This window comes from Lasioglossum baleicum, chromosome 3 (genome assembly GCF_051020765.1).
Source record: "Lasioglossum baleicum chromosome 3, iyLasBale1, whole genome shotgun sequence".
In the NCBI taxonomy this organism is placed as follows: domain Eukaryota; kingdom Metazoa; phylum Arthropoda; class Insecta; order Hymenoptera; family Halictidae; genus Lasioglossum; species Lasioglossum baleicum.
The window spans coordinates 2787625-2813996 of record NC_134931.1 but is presented as its reverse complement, the minus strand read 5'-3'; the positions used below and the strand labels follow the sequence as shown (position 1 = coordinate 2813996).

At 40.5% G+C, this 26372-nt stretch overlaps 1 protein-coding gene across 2 annotated transcripts in view; it reads right to left on the bottom strand.

Annotated features, from left to right (window-relative positions):
• Positions 1 to 26372, bottom strand: part of LOC143207188 (netrin-1) — a 201815-nt gene that overhangs the window by 172312 nt on the left and 3131 nt on the right. The window lies entirely within an intron of this gene.

Sequence of the window (26372 nt, the reverse complement as noted above, 5' to 3'; positions counted from 1 at the left end):
TCGAACCGCAAATAAAATTAGCAAACAAAGAGAATCAATTGCACTTTGTAACTGGTTCGGAGGTCTCGCGAAGGAGTGCTGAACCTAATTCGAATAAAATTTTATAAGAATCCAGACTGCTGGTCGAAAGTCAACATCAACTTGACGGCGAAGTCGGAGCAGAGTTTCCGAGCAGAAAAGTCCTGCGGCCGGAGTCCTAAAAACGAGATGGGGGGTGGCGAAACCACGAAGAATCTACTCGGAGCAGTTTTATTTCGTTCGGGCGGCGCGCATCTTTTCTCGGAACGCTATTACGTGTTAAGAGTTATTTTTCAGTGGTTAGGAAACATCCTGGTCTCCAACCGTAGGTAAAAATCCCCCGGACCGTACCAGTTTCGAGAAGTTTTCCAGTTACCGACTTCTCCCTTTTTGTCTTTTCGTATTTTATTTTATGCACCGGCGCGCGGCGTCCTCATCTCCCCAACTACCACGATTCCTTCGGTTTTAGCCGCTCTCCATCCTACTTTACAAAGTAAAATAGCTTTCCATTCCCGGCCTATGTTTTCATCCGATTTTTACCCTCCACGAGATATAGGTCCCGCATCTGCGTAACCTTAAGGGAGTGTTCCAGGGTAACGGGTACGAAAAATTCATGTCTTCCTTGTGTATATCGAGAATAGAACACATTTTAGAAATATAGACATTTTGGAATTGCAGATAGCTTAGAATTGCCTGAATGTTCCTTGATATCAAACAGGACACGCAATAAAATCATTAGTTTTTCGACGTCTTGACATTTTATCGACATATAAAGGTGACCTTGTGAAATACAACAAAACTAATTATTACATTGCATGCACTGGTTAATGTCCAACAACTTTTGCTGCAACATGTAGTATTTTATAATTACTGAACAATTAATTAACAGAATGTCTTCTGGGTGGAACGAAAGACGTCTTGAACGAAACAGAATCTTTTTAAAAATGGAACGTAACTATTCATTTCTCAGTTTCAACATGTAGTATTTTAGAATTGCTGAACAATTAATTAACAGAATGTCTTCTGTTACAGGATGGAACGAAACACGTCTTGAACGAAACAGAATCTTTTTAAAAATGGAACGTAACTATTCATTTCTCAGTTTCAACATGTAGTATTTTAGAATTGCTGAACAATTAATTAACAGAATATTTTCTGGAGGGTGCAATGAAAGACGTATTGAACGAAACAGAATCATTTTAAAAATGAAACATAACTATTGATTTCGATGTCTAGTTTCAACGATCACATTCTCGGATCGAGTATCTTCATCTAGAGGATACCAGGCACGAGTTCGCCTACATCGCTGGGTACAGCAGTTCTCTCGAAGAAGTTTCGAGTTAGCCGGGTTCCTTTCCATAAAGGAAGTGATCAAGAATTGAGCAGTTTTGGCTAGTCCGAGTAATTGAACTCGAACCGTAATACCGTTGAATTGCCTGGCGGAACGAGAAAAGAGAGAGAGAGGGAGAGAGAGAGAGAGAGAGAGAGAGAGAGAGAGAGAGAGAGAGAGAGAGAAAGAGAGAGGAGGTGGAAGTGGCGAAAGAGGAAGCCGAATTTTTCGGTTCTTCTATCGAAACCGGTGCTCTATAATCGTTATTCGACGCGAAGCGTTCGTTCGTTTGATTCACGGTCGAACAAGTTTGGTCCTCGATCACCGGCGGTGGCTGGACACCAAACTCAATTCGTTGGGAATGCCAATAGAAATTCGGTCCTCGGATTTCTTCGGCGAGAAATTCGTACGTGAGTCTGATTCGCGATCGTGTATATACGTGACGGCAGTACGGCTTTCGTTCCATCATTGGTGCGGTGCGGTGCAGTGGTTGAAAACACGCCACGTTCCTCCGTTAGATTCGGTTTGGCCTATTAGTGGTTTGAATAGACCGAGCTGCCGTTTGAGTAACTCTTAGCCGAGCGACCACTCTCGCGGGGCGAATCGCGAGACGGCAACTTTTAATCAAGTGGCCCGGCCGGTATACAAACTGAAAAGGCGCTAGAAAACTTTCAGCCCACCCCGGCGAACGCTCTACCTCCGGAACCACTCTAGATTGTCCGGGATCTACCAAGGAGAAATGTTTGCACAAGCCCTGGTCATTCTTGTTTGCGCAGACACTTGTCAAAACAATCACGTGGCGGACGTCTTTTGTACGACGAATATTTTGTACGCTTGGGGATCAACCCTTATGTCAATGTTCAACATTGTCCACAATACTCGGTGGAGTATTTGGCATCAAGGTCATAATTAGACTCCGGGTCTTTATGCATCTATGAAGAACGTGGTTGGGTGAAATACAGGGTGTCTCAGCTGAAGGAGGCCACCTAAATATCTCCTGTCTTTTTAATGGCACAAAAAAAATATTTTTGGCATAATTTCATAGAAGAATATCATAGAAGAACAATTGTTTTCTGTCCGGTTATTTTTTCAGTTTTTTCAAGATCATCGTTATTTTTTGTCGGGAAAACTGATTTTTTTATTCCACGTTGTTAATGACTTAAGCATATTCAAATGTATTTTTTTTGTAATTATTAATCAGTCAATCACCGTTGAAGAAAATCAGTAATCATGATTACCTTCTGTAACTTGTAATCATCAATCAGTAATTTTCAAATCATTCAATGATTAATTATATTTTATACAGATCTGTATATCTGTACGTTGAAAATTGTACAACTTGCCTTATATGTGTAGTTTTATAAAGTTTGAAATGCGAGCTGTATCAAAAGCAAATTACACTAAAGATGAATAAGTAACTCGATCTGAGGATTTTTTATATAAAAAGAATGTTCACAGTATTGTTATTGGAGAGCAAAAGTAAAGATTAAATTATAATAAAAAATGTAATCATTTCATAATTAGTAACTAATAGAGCAATTTCACGAACATTGATTACAACACCTTCTGATTCCTTTCTTATTCAATGATCATTGGATTTTATATTAATCGTAACTTTCAGTCATTAATCGAAGTACGCCCAACTCTGATTCGAACCCACCCTGTGACGCCATGGCGCAAACAACTTTCGCCAGGAAATCCGGCAAAAATCTGGAAACGGAATGGTAATGACGAAAAAGATCGGTATAATGATTTCGAGCGCGTAACAAACGAATGTCCCTTGTAACGCGTCTTGTAGTGACATAAACCTCGCGGAACGGGAAACGGAAGTTATTTACGATTCAGCCTAACGCGGCCGACAGCTTACAAATGCTAACAGAAAAACTTCCCTCGTAAAGATTTGCGAATGTTCCCCACGTGTGTAGGTATACTACTCGTACGCCAGCTTTCCAATTTCCTCGTTCTGCCGAGGTTACCATTAGGCGCGTAAAATCCACTCTGCGAAAGTTTCGACGCCTAATAAAAAGTTGCGAACGTGGGTGGCTGTCGACAGAACGGGGAACGGTATGCGAGTTGGGAATCATAGATCGTAAACACCGATTTATTCATGCGAGAGGAGCAAACAAATTCGATGACACCGCGGCGCAACGCACACACACTAACTCCTACGGGCAGATCGTGCCGCTTTCTAAGCTGCGGAACTTTATCTAAATCGACAGGACGATATCGGGTGGTCCGTTGTCTTCCGATCGATTCAACCTCGAACGCGCTTAGGCGATTTCGATACTTTCTACCGGAGCCCAGATGTACTATCTTCGACGGCGTGTTGCCGAGCCCGGCCGCGCTATAACAATCCCTACACGGACGATAAGAATATGATAAGGTGAAGCTTTTTTATTGAATAATAAAATGCACGGCGAGATTTTCTGATTTCCACGAGATACCGACGGTACCGTTCGTGGAACCCTGTGGAAGGATCGGGAAAACTGATTTTCTCTTTTTAGCCGATCTACGCAACAGTTTCGCAGGGCGCTCTCAAAAAGACAATAACTTTTTTGATATTGAACTTTTTCGAGAAGCTAGAGCAATTGCTTTACCACATGATGTGAAAAGAAATTTTTTCGAAAATTGCAATTGGTCGGAATTGTACAGTAAATAATAAAAGTTGCATTTTACATTTTCTTTATGTGGGCCTATAGTGAAAATTTAAAAATTATGTTTTGTAGATCTGTGTCAATTAATGTATTATTTGCAACATAATCTCTTCCGTGAGATTCAAATTGCATTAATAAAAAAACTTGATTATTTCTCGCTTTACAAGGTTCACGGAATTCTATTGTTTAACCATGTGGCAACCATAAATATTTTCGAAGCGGCAGCGGTTGAAATAAATTTTTATACTGATGCTATACATTGATGTGTTAGTTTCTAAGACGTGTCGACTCTCAGAGAGTTTGTTTTTATAAGACCGTAAGGAATTGTTGGAGGAATTATAGTAAATTGGTACCCGGTTGCTCGAACGAGAGTTGATTGTATTAGATAACTCTAACAGGCACCTTCCTACTTTTTTCTACCATAATCTATGGTGCTCTTTCGATCCAATAGATCTTATCTTAATAGATTTCTCAAGTGCTTTTTATTTAATTGTGCACATATTCTCCTCTTTTTTTAGAACTGCTCTAAAAATGAACAGAATACACTCTCTAAAATGAGAAATTACAAAAATTGACAACGCGTGTGGACATTGACGTAAGCTATTTTTTTTATCAGTAAACATTACAATTTTTCTGAATAAATTTTCTTGGAGATTTTCTAACGATTGTACGATCAATCTACAGGCTAACTTAAATTTAAATTTTATTTCCATCAAAAAGACGATTACAGTAAAGCCTTGATCTAAGCAAACGGAAACTGTACTATCTAAGAAAAACAAATGTTCACAAGTAATTCTTACAACTGTCCGACAGCGAATAGTAGATTGTTAGAACAAGAACAATTTGCAATCTACCGATTCAATGCTCGCACACCGAAACAGAATTCTTTCTCGATTCGAAGAACAAGAAACGTTGATAACGTTAAACAGAATTAATTGCAGCTAACAGAGCAGCGCCTAAATGGCACGCAGGCACGCGAACTTCAATCAATTGCTCCGATAGAACGAGATATCAAGAATTCCAGACATATTCCGTGGCAATGTTAGCACCGCCATTCACTAAATCAATCTACTTAATGAGAAGCGATGGCCGTAAAACGATCATTGATTCTGTTTCATTCAGGGATCAAATTCGACGACGGAGTAATCTGGATAAGAATAATTTCAGCAACCGTTGCAGTTTCTGGCAAGAGGAGCCGTAAAACACTGACCTCGAGAAGAACTGATTGTGTGCACCACTTTGTTTTTAATTTATTATTATTTTTCATATTAAAAACGATAATGAATATTAAAAATGAATATTTTGTAACCATAGAATCGAAAAAATATGTTATATTGTTAAATGGAACAATTTGTCTTGTAATTCGAATTCGTGCAAAATAAAAATTGTTTGCATCAAGACACAAGAAATAGGAATGTGTTTCTGTCTAAATAGTTCGAATAAATTGTAAATGGTGCATCGATATTAAAGTTCTTATATTTCCACCGTTTGCATAAATGCATAAAATCCTCAGTCAACCGCAGTAAACGAATAAAATTGGTAGCCTAATCATCATCAATTAGAACCGGAAGAAAAATCCACGGAGTGTCACGGGACTTTCTTTGAAATGGCCGGCAAGAAGTCCGTCTCGCAGGTGTTAGTTAAGAAATTAATGTCAAATGGGAACACGTATCCGAGGATACCAGTGGATAAATGGAACACGGAACATATTTACCTTTATTTGTTCAAGATCTGTCCGTTGCATTAGAGTTAACGCGAAATTACGGTCGCGTGCATTCTTCGGATCTTACAAATTTTCTCTAATTGCACCGTGCAAGCCGGGGTACGTATTCGCACGGTGTTATTACGACGGCGAGTGCGAGAAAATAATTGTAAGGGGGCAGTACGGAGGAGACGGAAAGTTGCTCTACGTATATACGTAATAACCGTGCCGCGAGTTCTAGAGCAATTCCCCAGAACGGAGCACAGGTTAGTGTTTCCTTGAACATGCTATCTTCGTCGCCGACCGTTGAACATCCCCGATAATAATGTGCCAACATTCGGTTTTCTCTGTAATTTCGCCGAACCATTACGGACCACCTGGCCCGATAGTCGCTATCGATAGTTCCAATTTCTGCCACACAGATATTCGAATCTCGACAACGATTCTGCGCTCGCATCCACGCCTCTCCTAAGAACCTCCGTTACCAATAACCTTCTTCGCCAACTGATGTCAACGTTTCGCCCACCAGCTGATTGCCCTCGCATTGCCTGATATCGCTCCTTTAACCTTTAGCACACGAGTGGTGATCCAGAATCGCCACTAAAAATTGCTGTATCACTATTCAAAATATTGTTTACATTATTAAATGTGTCGGTATCTAATCAATTACTAAACATTTAGATATTGTATGAGGTATTCCATCCATTTCGTATCCATAAAATTTGAAAAATTATAGGGAATGGAAATATCGTATTCTAGGTTGGAAGAAATGTTTAATTTTCGAATTAAAATAACTCCGAGTGCAAAGGGTTAAGTATTGTATGAGGTATTATATCAATTTCATATCTACAAAAATTATTCTTGGTCGGAAGAAATGTTTAATTTTCGAGTTAAAATAGCTCCGAATGTAAAAGGTTAAATATGAACCTCCAGAGGCCTGGCATTTTTCCAGTGAAAATCTGAATTTTCTTTACGAAGAATTTATATAATATTTGTATCATGCACAAGACGAACGTCACAAATTGAAAAATACAAATTTCACAGGAGAGCGCTTCAAAGACTTTGATAGCTCAAGCAGCTCTGACTGCAAGTAAAAACAAATAAAACCTAATAATTATATTTTCAAAAAACTTAAAAAATCGATACGTATTTAAAAATTCCCAGAAAATCTTTTTAACCCATGAAATATTTCGTTGAATAAATTTTTGAAGAACGACAGGCAGTTTTTTGGTAAAATAGTAACATTATCTTTATGGATTGTATACTTACATCAATCTTTATCGTAAATAATAGAAAATTTCTAAATAAACATTCAGTGTGAAGAAGTGTTACCATAAATATCCACAGTCCTAACAAATTGGTTCACAAAAATGTTTACTTTTAAGTTTACAGCGGAAGACACACTAAAAAGTTTCATTAATTATGTACGTTTTTTAGTAATTATATGAACAGAATTGTTATTTACGAAGATACAAGACGAACAACCGCTCTGAAGGTTCTCAAAAAATCATAGTGATTGCAGTAACTGCTTCCATATACCACAGAGATTAATTGTTGAAGATGCTAGCCAACCCAATCGAACACATGTCGAACACGGTCCGTCGAAAATCAGTGTGCTCGTGTCGCGTCATCGGCGCGCACATTCCTAGCAAATTGAATTCTCATGTTCCCTCGTCGAAACGTTGCATAAAGGGAGATCCTGCATCGTAACGATCGACGCATGCATCGGTATCAATGGGACATTCGTGCCTATCAGCTCTGCGGATAGTGAATGGCATTAAAAACTGGTAACGTAAGACGTTGAAGAGGAAAGTTGAGCCTCGGCGACACGCAATTTTCGAATTGCGAAAGTTCTCACGCCTTGGGAAGAGTTTTGTACGAATAATGTAATTCCCAGGGGAAACAAAGGTCGTTAAATGGAGGCCAGGGTGGGGAGAAAGAGGCGTCGATAAAGAGATGGAGAAAGGCCGCCAGCGCGCGGGACGAAAGAAAAATTGCGTGACGAGTGAGGATGAAGAGAAGAGCAGAAAAGAGAAGGCGGCGCGGAGTGTGACGGATTGCCAATCTAGCGAGACAACGTTGAAGACGACGTTGAAGATGTTGAAGACGTTGAAGACGTTCAACATATTCAACACGTTTACTAAGTTCATCGGCTAGTATAGTGTGTCAAGTACGAATAATCGCTGAATTGTGGATTTGACGCATTTATGATAAAAATGAGTTGATATAATTTAAAACAGTAAGGACATTAGAAGTATTTGACAACACTATTGTATTATTTTCAAATGTTACACATATCTAAAAAGTACACAACCTTCTATTTCACTCCAGTTTGTTGCAATTCAGGTACACGATGTTAAATTTATTTTGCATTAACATTAAAGAATAATTCCATTCTATATGATATTTCATTTTACGGATATGAAATTGATGTAATTCCTCGTACAATACTTAAATGTGTAGTAATTGATTAAATACCAACATATTTAATAATGTAAACAATATTGTGAATAATGCTACAGCAATTTTTAATGGTGACTCTGAGCCACCCCTCGAAGTATTTAAAAATTGTATTCTTTTCAGATATTAAACACAAACGAAAAGTGCGAAAAGTAAAATGTTCATTTTGCATCAAGATTAAAAATTAAACCAAGTGAATTAGTTTGGAAGTATTGGCTCATATCGATGCATACGGCCGGATGAAATCGAAAATGTCCGAAATATTCGGTGCTTTATCAGTCAAATACGACGCTGAAATTTGATAACCCTCTGCATCGGAGCGCCGTCGAAGCGTCTCGGTCGGATTGTCCTCGACATTCCTTATTCCCGAGGTATGCGAAAACTTGTTTTCCCATAAATTCATAGAATCGCGATATGGGTCTGTGCATCACCGGGGACTCGGTTTTCTGTCGACGCGGTTTCTGCCGGTGCGCCGAAAAAGGGGGTGGAAAAGTGATAAGAGGTCGGAGAGGCGTCGCAGTTTGGATGTCGTTAGCCGGCGAAGTTGGCTGGAACGGGCTGGCGAGTCGAGTCGGGACAGTGTGGTGCCGAGTCAACGACAATAACAACAATAAACGGAGACACCGTGTTGCGGTGTCGTTTGGGGAGGAAAGATCGTTCGGGCTCCATCCCGAAATAAACGGCGACCGCATACCCGCGTGGAAGAGCATGCGCAGAGATTCGCCATCCACCGATTTACCCTTTCTCTTTTCTCCTTGTCCCGCCGATCCCTGGCTTCTTGCTCCGCTTCTGTTCTTTATTTTTGCGCACCTTAAACTGTCTTCTTCTCCCGTCCCTCTCTTATCGACGAAGACGAGCGGCTTGCCACGGCTCGAGAGACCGTTCCCGTTCCTTTCTTCGTTACCCTTTGTGGCAGCGCGCGATTTGCAAAGCGAAAAAGCGACAAAAGATTCTACGCGGATACACGTTCGGAACCAGTTCGAGGATCAACGAGGTCACCGGCACCTTTGGCCAGGATTCCCTTAAATGGCCTCCGGTTGGCATCGCCTTTTAGAAACCCCGCTCTCGATGGAACTTGTCTCGTCGTCGCCGCGACACGGCTTTCCTGTCGTTTCGAATCCCGCAGACGTCTCACGCTGTCACCGATCGACGATCCACGGTTTCTCCGAAAAGTATTAGCACACATTAACGTGCAACTTCTCCTGTAACTGGTCCCGACGATCGATTTCTCTTCTATTCTATTTTGGAAAAGTGCAGAACCTCGGAAATGCTCTCCAAAAATTTTATACCGAAATTCCTTGAAATGGCTAAGTTGTGTGACAAGTAGTAAAAGTATTCTATCTTTTATAAATATAGAACCTCAAAAATTATATTTTTAAAATTCTTAAACCTTCTCTCTGTGTGTAGGATGCAAATGCACCCCAAGCTGACGAAAACGGAAATAAAAGGTTGACGAATGGAAAATTTCAAAAAATTTCCTAGGAATCATATCTGTTTCAAACGTTTCAAGTACACTTATCTTTTAAAGATCAATGAAATTTCACAAATACATATGTATGTAGCATGTGCAACTTTTCTTCCGAGTCCCTCGCTAATTGTTTGATGACGAACAATTCCCATGCTCACCCTCCCTGAAGTTGACCAATTTAGAATTCCAGTTAATTTCATTGCTTTTTCCTTGGAGATCCCAATCTTTGAAATAATGAACACGAATGATACGGTGCATGGGTGCTCTCGCGTGAAAATGTAGCCACATTGTTGGAAAATTGCGCGCTCCGCAAATTGCTCTCACTCGAACTGGAAACTTTTATTAACATACTGTTGCATTTTACCATAAATTACAGATGATAATTTGATTCTTAAGAAATGTGTGCGCAGAAGTTCGAAATGCTGTTGAAGATGATCGACGCGTTTGACAGTGGGAGTCATCTGCGTGATAACTTCTGGAACTGGAAAGCAGCTGCATGATTTATTACGTGTCACGTTCGTCCTATTTGAGGCAGTCTTCTACTTCGCAAAGTAAAAGTCAAAATGGAGAATAGGTCACCGTACATTTTAACATTCAACTAACGTGGTTAAACTAGGCAACATGTTGGCAGAAAAATTGTTGCTGTAAATGCGATAGCTTCCGTGTAATCGTTCGTCAAAGATAAATTGTTACTATCGACCCCTACCTCGACTAACACTTTGATAAAACCAGAAGCAGACGAATGTACATACACAGAGAAAGGTGAAATATGTACGTTCGTCGAGTCTTTGGAGGAATTTCGCACGCGCCGTTCTAAAAATTCGCTTCTAGACTAGAAGACCCCGTTAATTACAGCGTCTCGCGCTGTTATCCAGTAGTTTAAGTCGAATATACTCGGACTGAGGATAAGCGGCGTCGCGGGGCACATCATTTTTCATTCGAGAAGCATTACACGCGCCATCAAAAGAAAACATCGCACAAAAGACGACGGGGAGGAGAGATTCGGCAAAGGAGGGTAAGCCTTTTTGAAAAGCGTCGCGGAGAGACTAGCCTAACGAGCCGAGGGCGCCAGTAATAAATATACGGGAATCGAGCATAATTCGCGGAGGACGTTTCAAGATGGAGAGAAACCGCGACGCGGTTTAACCCCGGAAAGATCGAGCCACGAGCCGTTACGTGAAAGACCTGGAGGGAGGGCAACTCGCCTAAGTTTATTATACTTCTGCTCAAAAGATCCCTTTTTATGGCCGTTGGGGACCTCTTTATACTGATGTTCACGTAGGATTACATGAGATTACATCATTCTTGGTTGCAAATGTCCGGTTTTTAATAGTGATCTTAGATTGACATTTTATTTTTTTAACATTGTTTTGAAATAAAACCTAACCCGGCCCCCGGTCCCATACACAGTCAAATAAAAAGAAAAGAAATTTTACAGGAGAGCCATTTGAAAATTACCTAAAATAGCCAATTTATTTTATTGTATATCACCCACTTAGAAATGTAAAATAATCTCTTGTTATTTAGATACAGGGTTAATTGTTGTGTACATTAGTTACAAAGTACACCACAATTTACATATTCATTATTATACTGTCTTTAGAAATATATTTTCAGTTGCATCACACTTTTCTTACGAATGAACGATATCTCAAGATTTTAAATCATTTCAATTTTCTTTTAGTATAATAAAGCTAATTTTCACAACAAAATACATGCAATAATGTCAAGATTTTTCAATATCGTTAAGTGTTAGATTGGCAAACCTCGCCAACAGCATAAAATAAAATTGGCAATTTCATTGTCAAAATAATTGTCGTGTGCATTAGTTACAAAGTACGCCACAATCTACATATTTATTATTATACTTTTTCTAGAAATATATTTTGAGTTGTGTCACTTTTCTTACGAATGAACAGTTTATTTCGTTTTCGACGTATCGAGAACAACTGGTAGGGGTAGTGAATCTCGACGAAAAATATTCCCCTACCGATTGGGAGAGAGTATGTACCGTGCAAGTAAAAAATGGTGGACTTTGGCAAAGTTGTGGACCAGAATATCCGCTTGAAGCGTCGGCGAATCCTCGACCGAGAATACCCGCGAATCGCGGAAGCACCTGTGCACCAAAGAAAACGTGTCCACGGAGTCGCGGAACGAGATCGTGAACCCGTGGTTACGCGTGTGCGTGGCACTCTCTCTCGGTGCGTACGACGAGGTGAGAGAGAGGGGGTGCGGGAAGCACGTGTACGTAGAGTACGCTCGCACGTGTGCGTGGAGTACACTCGTGCGTGCGCGTAGACGGCATGGCAGGGAGAGTGCGTGGTGCACTCTCGAGACACCGTGTTTCACGGCAGACCGCGTGGCAGCTCCTGGATTTATTTATACGTCTCGCGTACCTAGCTACATACGAACGAGCCAGTGGTACGGCTGGTTCTCGTTCGGATAAACACCCCGCACGCTCCCGCGCCAACTATCGCTTGTATTTATGGACGTCCGAGCAACCTTTCGATTCGGACAAGTAACGCGCGAATTGAAATTTATGCTCACCCCCGATCACCGCCGCGCCGACCTGCCTAACCGTGTCCTTACACCACCGTGCAGTAGGGTATTCGCCTTCAAAAGCTAGTCAAAAGTCGAAATTTTCTTTTATTTGTCCTCTCCATTATTGATAAAAATATATTAAAAAAACTTGTTAAAAACCACGCTTATATTAAAATGCACTAAAATGGAGAAAATAATTTTTTTATACATTATAGTGACTATAAATAAAAGCGTGGAGCGCTAAACTATATTGACGTAATCTTCGTGGGCGCTCCACGCTTTTATTTATAGTCACTGATGTCTAAAAAAATAATTTTCTCCTTTTTCGCGCATTTTATTATAAACGCTGTTTTTAAAAAGTTTTTTTTTTATATATTTTTTTATTTTTTAAATGGAACGCAAGATATAGTAATACTGGTATGAAACAGTAAGATATAGAAACGCAAGATATGGAAATAAGCGAGAAAGAACGGGGGGATGACTCCGAGAGACGACGTCTCTTGATGGAATCCGAAATTGTCCGAAATGAAACTGAATGAACGGAACAGCGCACTGACTGACCTCCTTCGGTGCGAAATGGGTCAGTGGAGTGGGGATGAGTCGGAGTGGAAACGCGTAGCGGAGTAGGGAGCGCTGGCGCGCGGAGTGGGGATCGCTGAACGCGATCACGTACTATCAACTGTCGCGCGACAAGATGTGACGGTTAATATTAAAATCTTTTTTTTCTCCTGAACGCACATTTTTTTTCAAATTAGTTTTTTAATATTGCATTGCCATCCAGTTCTGAGCTATGTTTAAAGTTTCAAGTCTCTAGCTCATCGGGAAGTGGTTTAAAATTCGATTACAAGATTTGACGCATACAACAACAACGAGAACTCGGCAAGCTAATATAAGCGTGGTCATAATTATGAAGTTGCTTACATGAAAATTTCTTTGTCCAAGCACATATTGTCACCAAAATTGCATAAAATGTAAATAAATGGAGCCTTGTCATTCTTATAAGCTAAAACATTCTAATCGCTTTTAGTGCTCGGTAGGTTTAGTGGTAACATCTAGGGTTATGAGCTGACAGCGGATCTCTATGCAAAATAAAAATTTTCTATCTGACTTGCAACCAACTGGGGTGAAATAGAAAACCATTTTCTTTCTTAATATGTTTAATAGCTCGAAAATAATATAACAGTGGTTTTAAATTCTTCTAATGTTTTTACTGTTTTAAATTACACCTACTCATTTTTCTCAAGGATTCATGCTCGAAACAAGGACCCATGCGCGAAACTCCGCAAAGTCGAAGATCCATGCCAGAGATCGCCAAGGACTCGTACTCAAGACTCCTTGGACGCAAGACCCTTCAGATCAGAAGAGGTACACCCGAGGTCTCCAGGAGCCATGGGCCCAAGATCGTGATCTCCTAAACGCAAGAACCTGAGGTCGGTTAGGGTCTCGGCATCTCGAACATATGAAATGTGGAGCTTAGATCCTCGGATTCGAACAGTCTCCAGCTTGTGCGTCTAGGTCCAGTGGTTCTCAGGCTTGAGATCTTCGATTGGGACACAGTGTTCCGTGGTCCAAAAAAATTCAGGCATGAACCAAACTATAGTCTTTAAATATTAAGAGCTTCAAGGCAAAATTAAGCTCGAATCTTGAATGAATTTTGGACTTGAATCCCTTCGTCTTTGATCGCCCTGATTCAAGTCTTCTGCACCTTCGTTGGCCTGATTCAAAGCTCTAAGTTCTAGATCGGTTTTGTTCAAGTTCCTCAGGTCTGGTACGGTTTGGATTCTTCGGTTCTGAATTGGTCTAATTTGAGCGTCCCAGACCTGGGATGATCCTCCGCATGGATACGCGCAGTGGTAGTGCTCAAACAAATGCCTAGGATAACTCGATTCGACTTCCTCGGTATTGAGTTCATCCAATTTTAGTGTACCGAAATCTGCGATATTCCCATTCAAGTCAAGCATGCTTCACGTTCATTCAAATTTATTGTCTCTCGATTGACGTTACTTGCAGTGGCAAGATTAGAATCTCCCAGCTCTAGTAAGTTAAATCAAATAAAATTTATTGAATGGGTAGACCTGGATAGGGTTCCACCATGAAACGAAATAGCATCTTTAAACAATCTATTTTCATTGAAGACGAACAATCCGCAAAAGGTGAGAAGTTGAAAATTGTCAATAGTCCATTTCCTAATAAATAGACTAGAAGAATTTTAAGAAAATTCTTATTTTCTGTGATAGTAGTCTTTTCAGATGAGAAATAAATTAAAATCGTACTAAATTCCGTAGAATTTTATACTCTGGCATTTTTTGAAACTTTAGAAGCCATAATTGCATAAAGATCCGCGGTCCAGTAATAAAGCAGGGGAAATAAAATCGTAAAAAGTTCACAATTCCCTGGTAACTCCAATCAGAGTTTCGTAAACATTTTTGCAAAAGCGAAATAAATCTAACGTCATTACGAAGTTTTTCACTCAACACCTCAGCACCTTCGCGAAAAGAAATGAACTTTCTATGTCGCCGCTAAATCATTCGCGAACTGTTTCGTTTTGCAACAGGAAGTCGCAACAACATCGAGACAATAATCTCTTAGATCGATCTCGCCCCGTCATTTTTACCCCAATCAGTTCTCCGAATCCACGAAACCTCCAGCATAATCGCAGCCTCTTATATAACCGTTGTGCAACAACGTGCACATGTAAGACCGAAAGAATTCGGTACACCAAAGAGAGGTTCATGTTGCCGTAATTTCGTGACTGTCTGCTGCGCGACAGACTGCATGGCATGCATCTCTTGAATTCGCTTCTAACGCGGGCAAAATTCTTCATGTTTCGCACTGCTTCGGGAGGCTTTGTGAAATAACTTCACGGCGAAACACTCGCTTCTTTTCGAACAGCTCTTTAATGAGATTTTGCACGTTCGTGGGCAAAAATGTTGGTACAAATTTCACGGCAACAAATAGTAGAACTACATGATCTAAGAAACAGCACGGACCCGGGCGTTTTTCTTCGATCAACGCTTTATTGTACCTAAAAATTTGATGTACCGAGGAACGTTGATTTCTTCTATAAATTAATCAATAAAATAAATTAGTTTCTCGTTGCAGAGGATGTCTACGAACGAATGGAAATTTTCTTGAAGAACGGGAGTGGTGAATTTTTTTAGATAAAAATGACAAGATTGATTTTATTTAGACTTGGTGCGGCTCTTATTGTAATATGTGCTCTACTAAAGACATCTACAATAATTTCTTATGAAATTACTTTTATTAGTTCAATAATTGTAAAATCAAAAATCTGGAACCGTAGGTTTAGTGTTAATGGGACATTTGCGGAAGTCATGGACTCGTTAACGGTGTTTTTTGGTACGGAGATCGCAGAGGCGTTCGAAGCAGCGTCATTTCCGGTGATAAAGCAAGGGGGGACGAAGTCGAATTCGATGGCTCGCTATCGACACCCATGGTCGGAACATTGTGAACGAAATTCAGAAAGATCCACGTATGTATTCCGAGCGGAGCGGCATCTCTCGTCCCTCGCGCGCGCGCGCGCGGAGTAAATCTTATGCGGTGCACATGCATGCGTAGGTATGCAGGGCTCGGTTGCACCGTTCACGAACACAAACGCGAAAATCGAGCCGGTGGTGGAAGGAAAGGCCTCTCACACGACTGATATATTTCCTTTTCTCTTGGCCACGGCTGCAAACAGCTACATACACCGGGCCGCACCGTTTATTCCGAGAGACCCGAGACTAAACCGAACTCGAACCACTAAAACTATTTTGTATCCCATAAGTATGTACCCCGGCGTTTCTGAGGTTACGTCGGAAAACCTAGCGACGCCCTTTTCAACGGTGGATCTAGTATTATTGCAATCAATCGCCGTGTCCACGGGACACTCGCTCGAACCGCTTAAGATTTTGTTTCATTTTCACAGTTCTTGAATTATTTTACGATATACATATTGCTTTATATTTACTGTGGAGTGCTGTTGCAATATACTATATTGTGCTCAGAAGAGTTATGAGATTTTTTATTTATCATTAAGAATAATGTATTAGATGAACTTCTTTATACACGGATGAAGTGCAATAAAAAAATAGAAGAAAATTGTTCTACTCGGCGAATAAATTATACGATTCAGGACGAGGAGATCCGAGTGATTGATGATCCGAGTTTTAAGTATATAAATCATTTTTTGCCCTTGCACTTGCACGGCTAAAAACTGACAATATGATTACAGAGAGTCCTACAATGATGAGTAATCCCCGTGGGTCACGTACGGTTTAACAATTATACATTCTAAAGTAAAGTAATCAATCTAAGATCTTTATTTGAGAGTCCGTCTCACACACACATCACGACCATAAAACAATCCGGAACTCTAATATCATATTTCCAAAAAAATTATTCATTACGCGCACCGTTATCGCATCTTGTATATTGTATCACAAAAACTGTTACAAGCTATTAAATGCTTCGATGGCTGAATTTAGTCAACGCGACAGCGACTTCCGTTGGCATAATTTCCCCACAATTGCCATCGTCCCCGTAAAATTGCACAACTGACTCCGTTCGTTGCGAGAACACTCGAGTTTCGAAGAAGAGAAGATTTTCCAAACGGGCTACCTACAAGCAACACACAAAGGTGAAAAAGCAACCATAGAGGAGGAGATGCGAGTGGGAGTACGAGAGGGGGGGAGAGCAAGAGAGAAAGAGAGATGGAGAGAACCATTCATCTCGGAGGTCGCGACGACTCCCATTCATGCAAAGCGCGTCGGCCTCGCATCGGGAGGAAGAGTGATCGTTGCACAAGCGTCGGCGGAAGAAGACTCGCAGAGCCAGAGAATAACACCGGCGTAGCTCCGAAACGTGCCGTGAAGAAAGAAAAAAAGGCGAGGAGGGCATCAAGGAATGAAAGCGATCCGTCACGCGGATACCGTTTTGATTTTGGCCAAAGGAAGTTCTTCCCGATCCCGCATGCTTACCAGTCACAGTCAACGGGACACATTAGACTCCGTCCGCCATCATGGATAGCGAATTGCCCATCTACGCCAACCAACAAAATTACAAACCCCTAATACATAACACGCGCTCCTCAGAAATAGTTGCATAAAAGATCCTAGAACATCTTCTCTTACAATATCGCATTTTTATGGAATACGTCTCACGACACGGACAGAAAGAAATCAATCGAAATGGGTAACTAAGTATATTTTTTATAATTTACAATCATTCATTTTTTAAATTGTATTTTTTAAGGGTATTCTGTTCGACAGATTTTTTAAAGCTGTCAATCGAGAGCACTGCCAACAAAACCGGTGAAAAAGTTTCGAATCGGCAGAAAGAACATCGGTTCTACAATTCCACGCTGTTGGCAGCATATGCGGTGGACCTAGTGGAAATTCTCGCGTGAAAACAAAAAAAAATAGTGTTTATTTACACGCGTGACGCGCGACCTGTAAATTAGAGCGGCGAACAATTTTCAGCCCGAGCGAAGTGTAAACGCGCGTTAATTGTTGTCCGCGAAGTCGTTGGCGCGCAGTTTCCCGTGTAACTCGAAGGATAAACGTTGCAGCGCACCGTTAACCGAGTTTACCACTGTGATCGAGTGGTCGTTTCGTGCTCGCGAATCGTTCGTTCGACTCTGCGAGTACATTACGACAGATCGCCCAATTGCAGAAAAATCATTCCGGTGGCCATTTTTTCATTTCAAAGTTGCAAGTCTTCGAAAAATGCGTGAATTCAAGCCGTTGTTACATTGACGCACATTTCAGTTGAGTACAATAAAGCCTTGATCTAAGAAAACGGGGACTGTACGATCTAAGAAAAAAGTATACCACCTCCGCTGGAGGATACTTCTAATTAATTAAATTATAGGACTTTCGCCAACTTATTTGTAGAATATTTCTGATTAAAATGACGCTAAACATGATAATATAATTTGAATTGTATTTAGCCGGCCAGCGCGATAGTGGGGGTAGCCGATTCAACGTCAGCTGCTCTCGGAGCACGAGTTTCCCGGGCCTGGTTTGATTGACGGTATATGAAATTATGGAAATTAGCTAAATAACTAGAAAGTTCTCATTTTCACAAGAAATATTACTTGCATTCGAATTGAACGTTTCAAATTAAATATAAACACACGTGAGACATTAAATGTTTCGTTCACCGTGCTGCCAGCTTTGTTTCTTTAGTCTCCGACACTTTGAATAATGGCAAGAGATCGAAATTTCGGTAGTCTCGCCGTAAATTCTGAACGTTCTTTCGACCGGCACTTTGCAGAACGCAAAAACAGCTGCGCGGGTAGCAGATGTATCGCTGCTCAAGGGAGGGTTCGCAATTAAGTGCCTGCGGCGCGGGAGTTAAATGTAGCAGAAGGAAAATCAGTGAAATTTTTCCGGTGGAAATTGAAAAGAACATTTTAAAAGAAAACGCCGCGGGTGAAGAAACGGGAAGAGAGAGAAAAAGGGGGAAAAAGAAGGAAGCCGAACACTCGTGCAGAATAATTGCGCGGTGGTAGTGAGGTCGGTAGCTTTTTAGGAGAAATCAACAAGCGGCCACGTACGGGTTAAAGTTTTTGAAAGTTCCCGACGGGGGTGGGAAGAGGGCTCGTGTGCTTTTTGCGGGGAACGACAACAACAACCTCGCCAGACGATGCTAGCCGCCGAGGAAGCCCTCGAAATCACGACAAGAAGTGTCCAATTTAAAATGTAAATTGCGCCGGATATTTGGCATATCGCGGTGCGCGCTGCGGAATGGCCGTGAAATTAAAATGTAATTTAATTCGAGCTCCCTCCCTGCTCCCTCCCACTGCTCTTCTTCCATGCCTCTCTCCTTCTTCCCTTCTTTTTACTCTTCGCTTCTTGCTCTCCCCTCTCTTTCGCACTATCACATTGCTTTCCAAAAATGATCCAACACTCGTTAAATAAATTCTTTCTTAGCTTTCTTCGCCAACAGAAAGGACAGTTATCATTAGACTTGCGGATTTTATGCATTTATGACAAAACTGAATAGGTAACGGTATATAAGAATACATAATTCGAAACAGTAAGCAGATTAAATGAGTTTAACAGTGTCGATACACTATTTTTAACATATAGAAATGGTTAATAAGAAAAGGAAATTGTTATTTGGCTTCTAGAAATCGTAATTGATGTGTAAACATTTTATATAAAGTCCAGTTGTTATCAAAATGCTTCACTGTTTGTTTCGAATTTGTTTTCGAAACTCTGTTTCGAGCCATCAGCTACAACACTGCTTTCAAAAAATACTCCAACATTTCTCTCACAAATAATAAATTCTCTGTCAGCTGACAGTAACGCACTATCTTCGCAGTTACAAGATTTTATTATATACAATGTATTTCTTCCAGAGATTGTCAAGAAAATGTGACAATGTGCTAGATTACTGGCAGAAGTACGTGCATATGATTTTAAGAAGTGTAGAAACAGAAAGGAAATAAAAGAAAAATATTTTCGAACTTTATCACGTTGATTGTGTCGAACGAAGCGTTTCGCAAGCGCTGCACCAAATCTGCAGCAATGCGAATTCCGCACTCCTCCGTCCGTAGCAATTTGGACGCGAGCTCTTTCTTGAAAAACCATGAAATACTACAGTTGGCAACGGATCAAAAAAGTTGTAATCATTACGGCCATTTTTTCCGCGCGCATTAACACTCGCGTCGCGACGAATGCGTTCGTTTCGCTATATCTATGATCGAGCGTGTATCTTGCCAACAGTAGTATTTCATGGTTTTTCGAGGACAGAGAACAGAGGGAGAGAGAGAGAAAGAGAGTTCGCAACCAAATACAGTAAATCCTTGATCTAAGAGAACAAAAACCGTAGGATCTACGAGAAACGAATATCCTCTCAGAGTCGCCACTAAAAATTGCTGTACCATTATTCACAATATTGTTTACATTATTAAGTATGTTGGTATCAAATCAATTACTACCCATTTAAGTATTGTATGAGGTATTATGTCAATTTCATATCCATTAAATGAAAAAAATCACATACAATGGAATTATTCTAGGAAGAAATGTTTGATTTTAAAGTTAACACGTATTTACACAGTCACAGAAAATAGTAGAATTGCACGATCTAAGAACAAGCACGGACCCGAGGGTTTTTCGAACGTTTACTGTAGTCAGCTATAGTGGGGCACGTATACCATTCGGAACGGAAGGCGTTCAACCCGCTGTACGACATCTCTATCGATTCTTCGGGCTTCGAAATGGCGATTCGACTTTTCTTCGCGAACAGATCTCGCGAATTATCCTTCCCACGATGCAAAACTACATTATCCAGTCGGACGCGAAACACTATGATTCCTTACGGCTCCATCCGTCACGCGAGTAGCTAAGAAAACCAGCTTTAGCCGAGGGAGGCTCGTCGTTTCCGCCTATACCGCCGTTAACGTCCCTTCCCTACCTAAAGGAATGCTCTTTTATTTCCAGACAAAATTTACGTTATTCCGTCCGCAACGCGTTGACAGCCCCGCGCGACTAACATCCATAAAACTTCCTCTAACTTTGGCTGATCGTTTTCTTTTTTTCGTTCAGTCTAAAACGATTCCGCGTGATTAATGGTTCATGGTAAAATCAAAAAAAGATTTTATAGATTAAATTTTATGTATCAGAAACGTTCATGTGTACACGTTATTTGGAAAATATAAATTCATGCAATGACCAATGTATAAACATGTCGCATTGAAAATTCTATTAATATGTATAGTGGACGTATATTGTAGATATAAAATATGTACTTTGACGTGTGATATACTGTGATTGTATAATGTGCTGGCTAGTGACCTAGATGTTGACGCGATCCTCATCAATGAACAATATACAAGCAATATTAAACATGTCATGAAATTCATCAAAGCGTAATCTCAAGTATCTCATTGAATAATTGATTCGAGTTCCATTGAGTTTAATTGATTTGAGCTTCTTCATCGAACTAAGAATGTTAGCCTAGATGTTTCGATGCGACCCTTCTAAATAAACAATATATAAAAATATTGAATATATTATGAAATTTATCAAAGACGTTTTCCATCGAACTAAAAATATAGGTCCCACCGTTTGAATAAGTTTCAACTATGTTCAATTATAGTTATTTAGTGGCAACAGCCGTAGAAACCCGCTGCGCCAAGTAATGTTCGATAATGAAACGATCAAATTCTGTTTAAGCTGCTTAACGAAATAATAATTGGCGAAGAGGAGATGTAAGCACAAATCTCCGCTTCTACGGACACCATAAGCACTCGTGACGGTATCACCATAGCAACCATTTAATTGGAAAAGGATCCCCGTAATAAAATCGTCGAGTGTTTCTCTCGGTACAATGCGGAGCAAAACCAACCCGTCGTTTCGCGTAATTGTTCACAGAAGGGCGCGACGAAATTCAAGCTAAGCCTCTTCACCGTCTTCTTCTTCTTTGACTGTAATAATTTTAGGTTGGGAGGTCGACGAATTCCGCGCTGATCCTGCTTATAATCTCCATCGGACCCTCCTAATTCAATTTGTACTCGACCGGAAGATACTTGTCAAATCCGGGGAGACGCGGCATTCAAATCGCGTACCATTTATAATATACAACGTACAAACTCTCTGCACATTGATTGCACAGCGGTGGACAAGTAGTCGCACACCCTTTAACCCCCAACCTTCAAAATATACTTGGAAAATGCAACGATTCAATTAAATTATTTTTAATATTCATCTCCATCGAAATGGTAAATTGAAACGTGGCCAGTCTCTGTAAAATTTCATTTAAATACACTAATTGTTGTATTGTATTAATACTTACACATTAAATAATTATTGGCATAAATTAAAAGTTAAAGACGAATAACTTTGTTACGATGAAATTTTGTGCATGTATACATACATGTATTAAGTTATGTCCACACTGAAGCAACATCGAGCAACTTTTTGTAGACTCGTGTTTTGTATCATATTATTTTTTATTTACCGAAAATAAAAGAAGATAAAAAGAAGAAATTCTGATGACCTGGACGATATCGCGATGGTTCGTAAGGTACAGGATAAAGCCAAGTGCACACTGATTTAGCTGTTGCGTGTTTTCCCGCTAGTAAACCTCGTCAGAACACGTACCAGCAGATTGTCTGGCCATGCGGTTTTTCCAGCGGCTTTGAAAGCCTTACGGCAAAGCTGCACGGCAAGGTCAAGCCGATGAGGATGCGGCTTCACGTTTTTTTTTTTGGAGTTCAGAGCAAAGTTTCTCCAAATGCCTTTTAGTCGACAGGTCAGTATGAAAGCACGAAAAATGTGTATAGCTGCTCACGCTTGGAATAAATTGTTGTTCATTTCTGAACCATTCTTGAACAGTTTAAAAACTGAAGAAAATTAAATAATTCTGTTTTCACTTTGTCCCTGTGAATGGGTTGGAACGTATTATGCGTATTCCTCGTGTTATGGTCACGTTTAGGGGTACATTTTGGAGGACGAGCCATCGCACAGAATGGAAAAACGTCTGAATGCCAGCATTCCACGCAGTTAAGCTGGAAATTCCGCGGCGTAGGGAAAAATCGAAGAGAACGAAGGGCCACGGAGAGGATTCAAAGAGCATAAAGGCAAGTGGGAAGGACGAAAAGAAGAAAAGTACGGGCCAAGAATCACGGGTATAACTACGCGTCGTATAAACGGACCCTTGAGAGCATAATTCATTGCCGTAAACAGCCGGTACGCGTGCCGTGTCAAATTAACGGCGAGCCGCAACAACAAGAACCGCCCCTTTAGCGTTACGAAGAATATTCATCGACGTCGAAAACCCTACGAGAGAGTCCTGCTTCTACACCTTACTTCAGGCAGATAATTCTAGACGAACAATATTGTCAAAACTTGAAGGCGCATTAACTCATTAACATCCGACGGGTTGCATGAATGAAACATTTCACTCGCGAATTTTTCCGCTAGAACTACGTGATTGAACTCTGTCGTTCATGTTCCAGTCGTAAAAGGAACTTCAAAGGTTTGCTCAACATATTGTTCGCCACAACATGATTTATCACTAGACGGTGGAATTTAATGCACAACAAAAAATTCCTCCTCTTAATAATTTTAATGAAGCATCCAAAAGTGTGCCACGACATGGAATTAATTCGAAGCTTAAGACAACCAAGATAGAGCAGCATAATATCTAAAAAAAAACAGGTAGAGAGTCGTTACACGAACTGAATTATTTACGATTGAATAATCAATCTACGTAAATACCATTTTAATGTCGAATGCAAAGAGCTCGCGAGGAGGTAATCGATATTCGATCATTTGATTATTCCGACCCGGTCCGATTACTCGACAGAATCGAGGAAAATAATAGCTGTGATCGAAATTCTGAGCCGAGGCTTCCGTGCATTATGTACAATTGCATTGCCCTATTTCTGGCCTGTAGAAGTGAACAAAGACGCAGACCTGGCCCGAAAGTCTCCGCTTGGAAATCCCTTATTTCCACATTGTACGCCATAAATCGCGTGCGCCGTCGCCGTCTGCGTCACTGAAAACGCAAACTCCCAACATATGTTACTTAAGCGCTTAGACAACGCTGGTTTCCATCGCGGGAACAAAAATCAATCTAGTTGAGAAACGTTGAAAGGCAACGGGAGTACTTTAGATCGGGGGGAACGCGATTGTTGCTTTTCAAAAGTGTTGGCTCAGTGCAGTTTCAACTGAACATCCATTTTTCGAAATAAATGTAGCTTGTACATTTCTGTTCAGCCAGACAAGTGGAACTTGAATTTTTTCTATCCAACCCTCCGCACACTCACCCCTATGACTATGAGTCCGAGACTATGAGAAAACGACAATCTTTTTAAAAAGTTAATAATGCAAGTCATAAATGTTCAAAGACTTTATTATATCACCGGACACTTATTCAAATTTGCATGCAGACGATTTTTTGTTATTAGAGGACCTATATTATGAAATAAAAATGGTACTGATCAAAATATCCTGAATTGTCTAAATTTTAATTATTATTCTTATATTTTCTAATTTTTTAAATTTAAAGATGGGTTCCATGATCATCCCACAATTATATAAATATTTAATTTTGTATTCAAATATTATCGTATAATATCTACACCTAATCAAAATAAAACAATAAAATCAAGCTGGGAGCTTGTATTCTTTAATTACCATTTTGTTGAACATAAGTAAGTATTCGGTGATGTATGGACGGGGGTGTAAAATGTTTAAATTCGTCGATACCGTCGCTCGATTCCAGTTTCGTTTGAGAAAACAGCATGCCGCATGCACGAACCTAATTCGATTAGAGGGAATCACGTGTCCTGCGAGATACCCGAGGACAGCTAGCCGCGATTAATTACGATTACGCTCTTTTTATCGCGATACTACCCGGTTGCTCCGGCGGATCGCGGTTGCCGCGCGAAAAGGGCGTTCTTTATCGATTCGAAACGATTTTAGAGGGTGGTTTGCCCCCGACGTTTTTGATTTGAGCATACATCCTCGATATACGAGTCTCGAGGCAACGCTTCGCCGCTTCGAATTAAGGGGTGAACTACGAGAAGGAGCGCCCTAACCCTGGGGTCGTTCCGCCCCGGCGAAACAGGGAACGCGGCGGGCAAGAGATGGAATCGTCAAGAATAAACGGGAAACGCGGAGGATCGGGAATTGGGAAGGATGACGCGAAACCAGACGAACGTCTGCTGGTATCAGGTACCGAAACGAAACAAGAAGCGAGGCGGCCAACGTGCTGTTCATGATAAATCCTTCGTTAATGGACGCCGACAACATCGAAACACAATGCATCCGGAGAAGTGTCGCAAGAACCATTTGGAAGCTGAGTGAGCAGCCTTTTAAACATGAGCACAAATTCGAAAACTCTATTGGACTGTTCTTGAACATCCGATTTAGTCTCCAAGTGTATCATCTTGGATTATCATTTTTTTGGACCACTCAAACAGACATTGTAATGAAATTGGTGGACAAAAGTGTGCAGATCGTAGCGGAGCAACATTGTTTGTACTTTTTAAAAATTCCTCTCGAATGCAAAATTGAAGGAAAAGTCTGCATTATGTTTGACTGACCTTCGTAGTTTCCATAGCTTACAGCTCGAGGCGAACTGGAGAAAGGGACAGCCTGCTCTGCGTGTCCACGAAGTGGACCGCATAATTTTCGAGATAATCCACCATTTTCATAATTAACCATAGCCGAGATGATTCTCCTTGTTACAGTGTTGAGGCGACTCAAAGTTTTCTCTTTTGGGACCGCGTTTAATGACGGAAGATTGTTTCACTGCATTTTTAGGGATGCTGCACGTCAGTGAAGCAGTTATATAAATGATAAATCATTTGTAAGTTAATAATTTACTACTCACATTTTCAGATGTAATTTCGATTTTGCGGAAAGCAACAGCTAATTAACCCGTGTGTCAATACTTGGGTACTCGGGTAAGTGCTCACAATTTGTCTTGAAAATGTGCTGCATGTTCTCCGTTTACCATTAGCGAAATTGCTATGTATCTCCACTTACTTGGACAATTATAAATTAATTTATAATACAGTATCAATTTTCGTCGATGTACAAACATTTTCTTCAGAAGGCTCAATCCTCTATCAAAATCCTCGGTTGAACGACGAAATGCATCAAGTACGAATAAAGTGATTGAATTACCTCGTTTCTATGGGAGCAATGAAAATTCCAGGTTCGAGATAAAATATTTAATAAACAATAGAACCGGAGACAAAACCGTACGTAACACTATACCGAGCACAAATAAAAATACTCGTTTCGATAGACCCCTAGATCGCACACTGGAAACGTCTCCCGTGTCCTTTCGATTATAGGTAACGTGAGTCGACTCGCGGCTTCAGAACCGATTTGTGTACACGATACCTGGATCGTTTCAACGAAGTTACATACGTCGCTTGTGCTCTTGCGCGTGCTTGTTAAGTTTCTACCGACAAATTACGAGCAATGGCAGGGATGCAGGAACGGAATAGGGGACACGGCGTATTATCGGAGCAGTGTAACCGAATCGAGGATCGTTAATCCTAGAATAACATTGCCGTGTTTCTAGAAAAATGTTCTTCCCAATAAATGTAACCGAGACATCTTTTCAAAAGATCAGCGAGGCCTGTGACACTGAAATACATATTTTTCGTTTGAATGCTATCAAACGATAAAAGATATTCTTATTCAACCCTTATCAGTAGGCTGA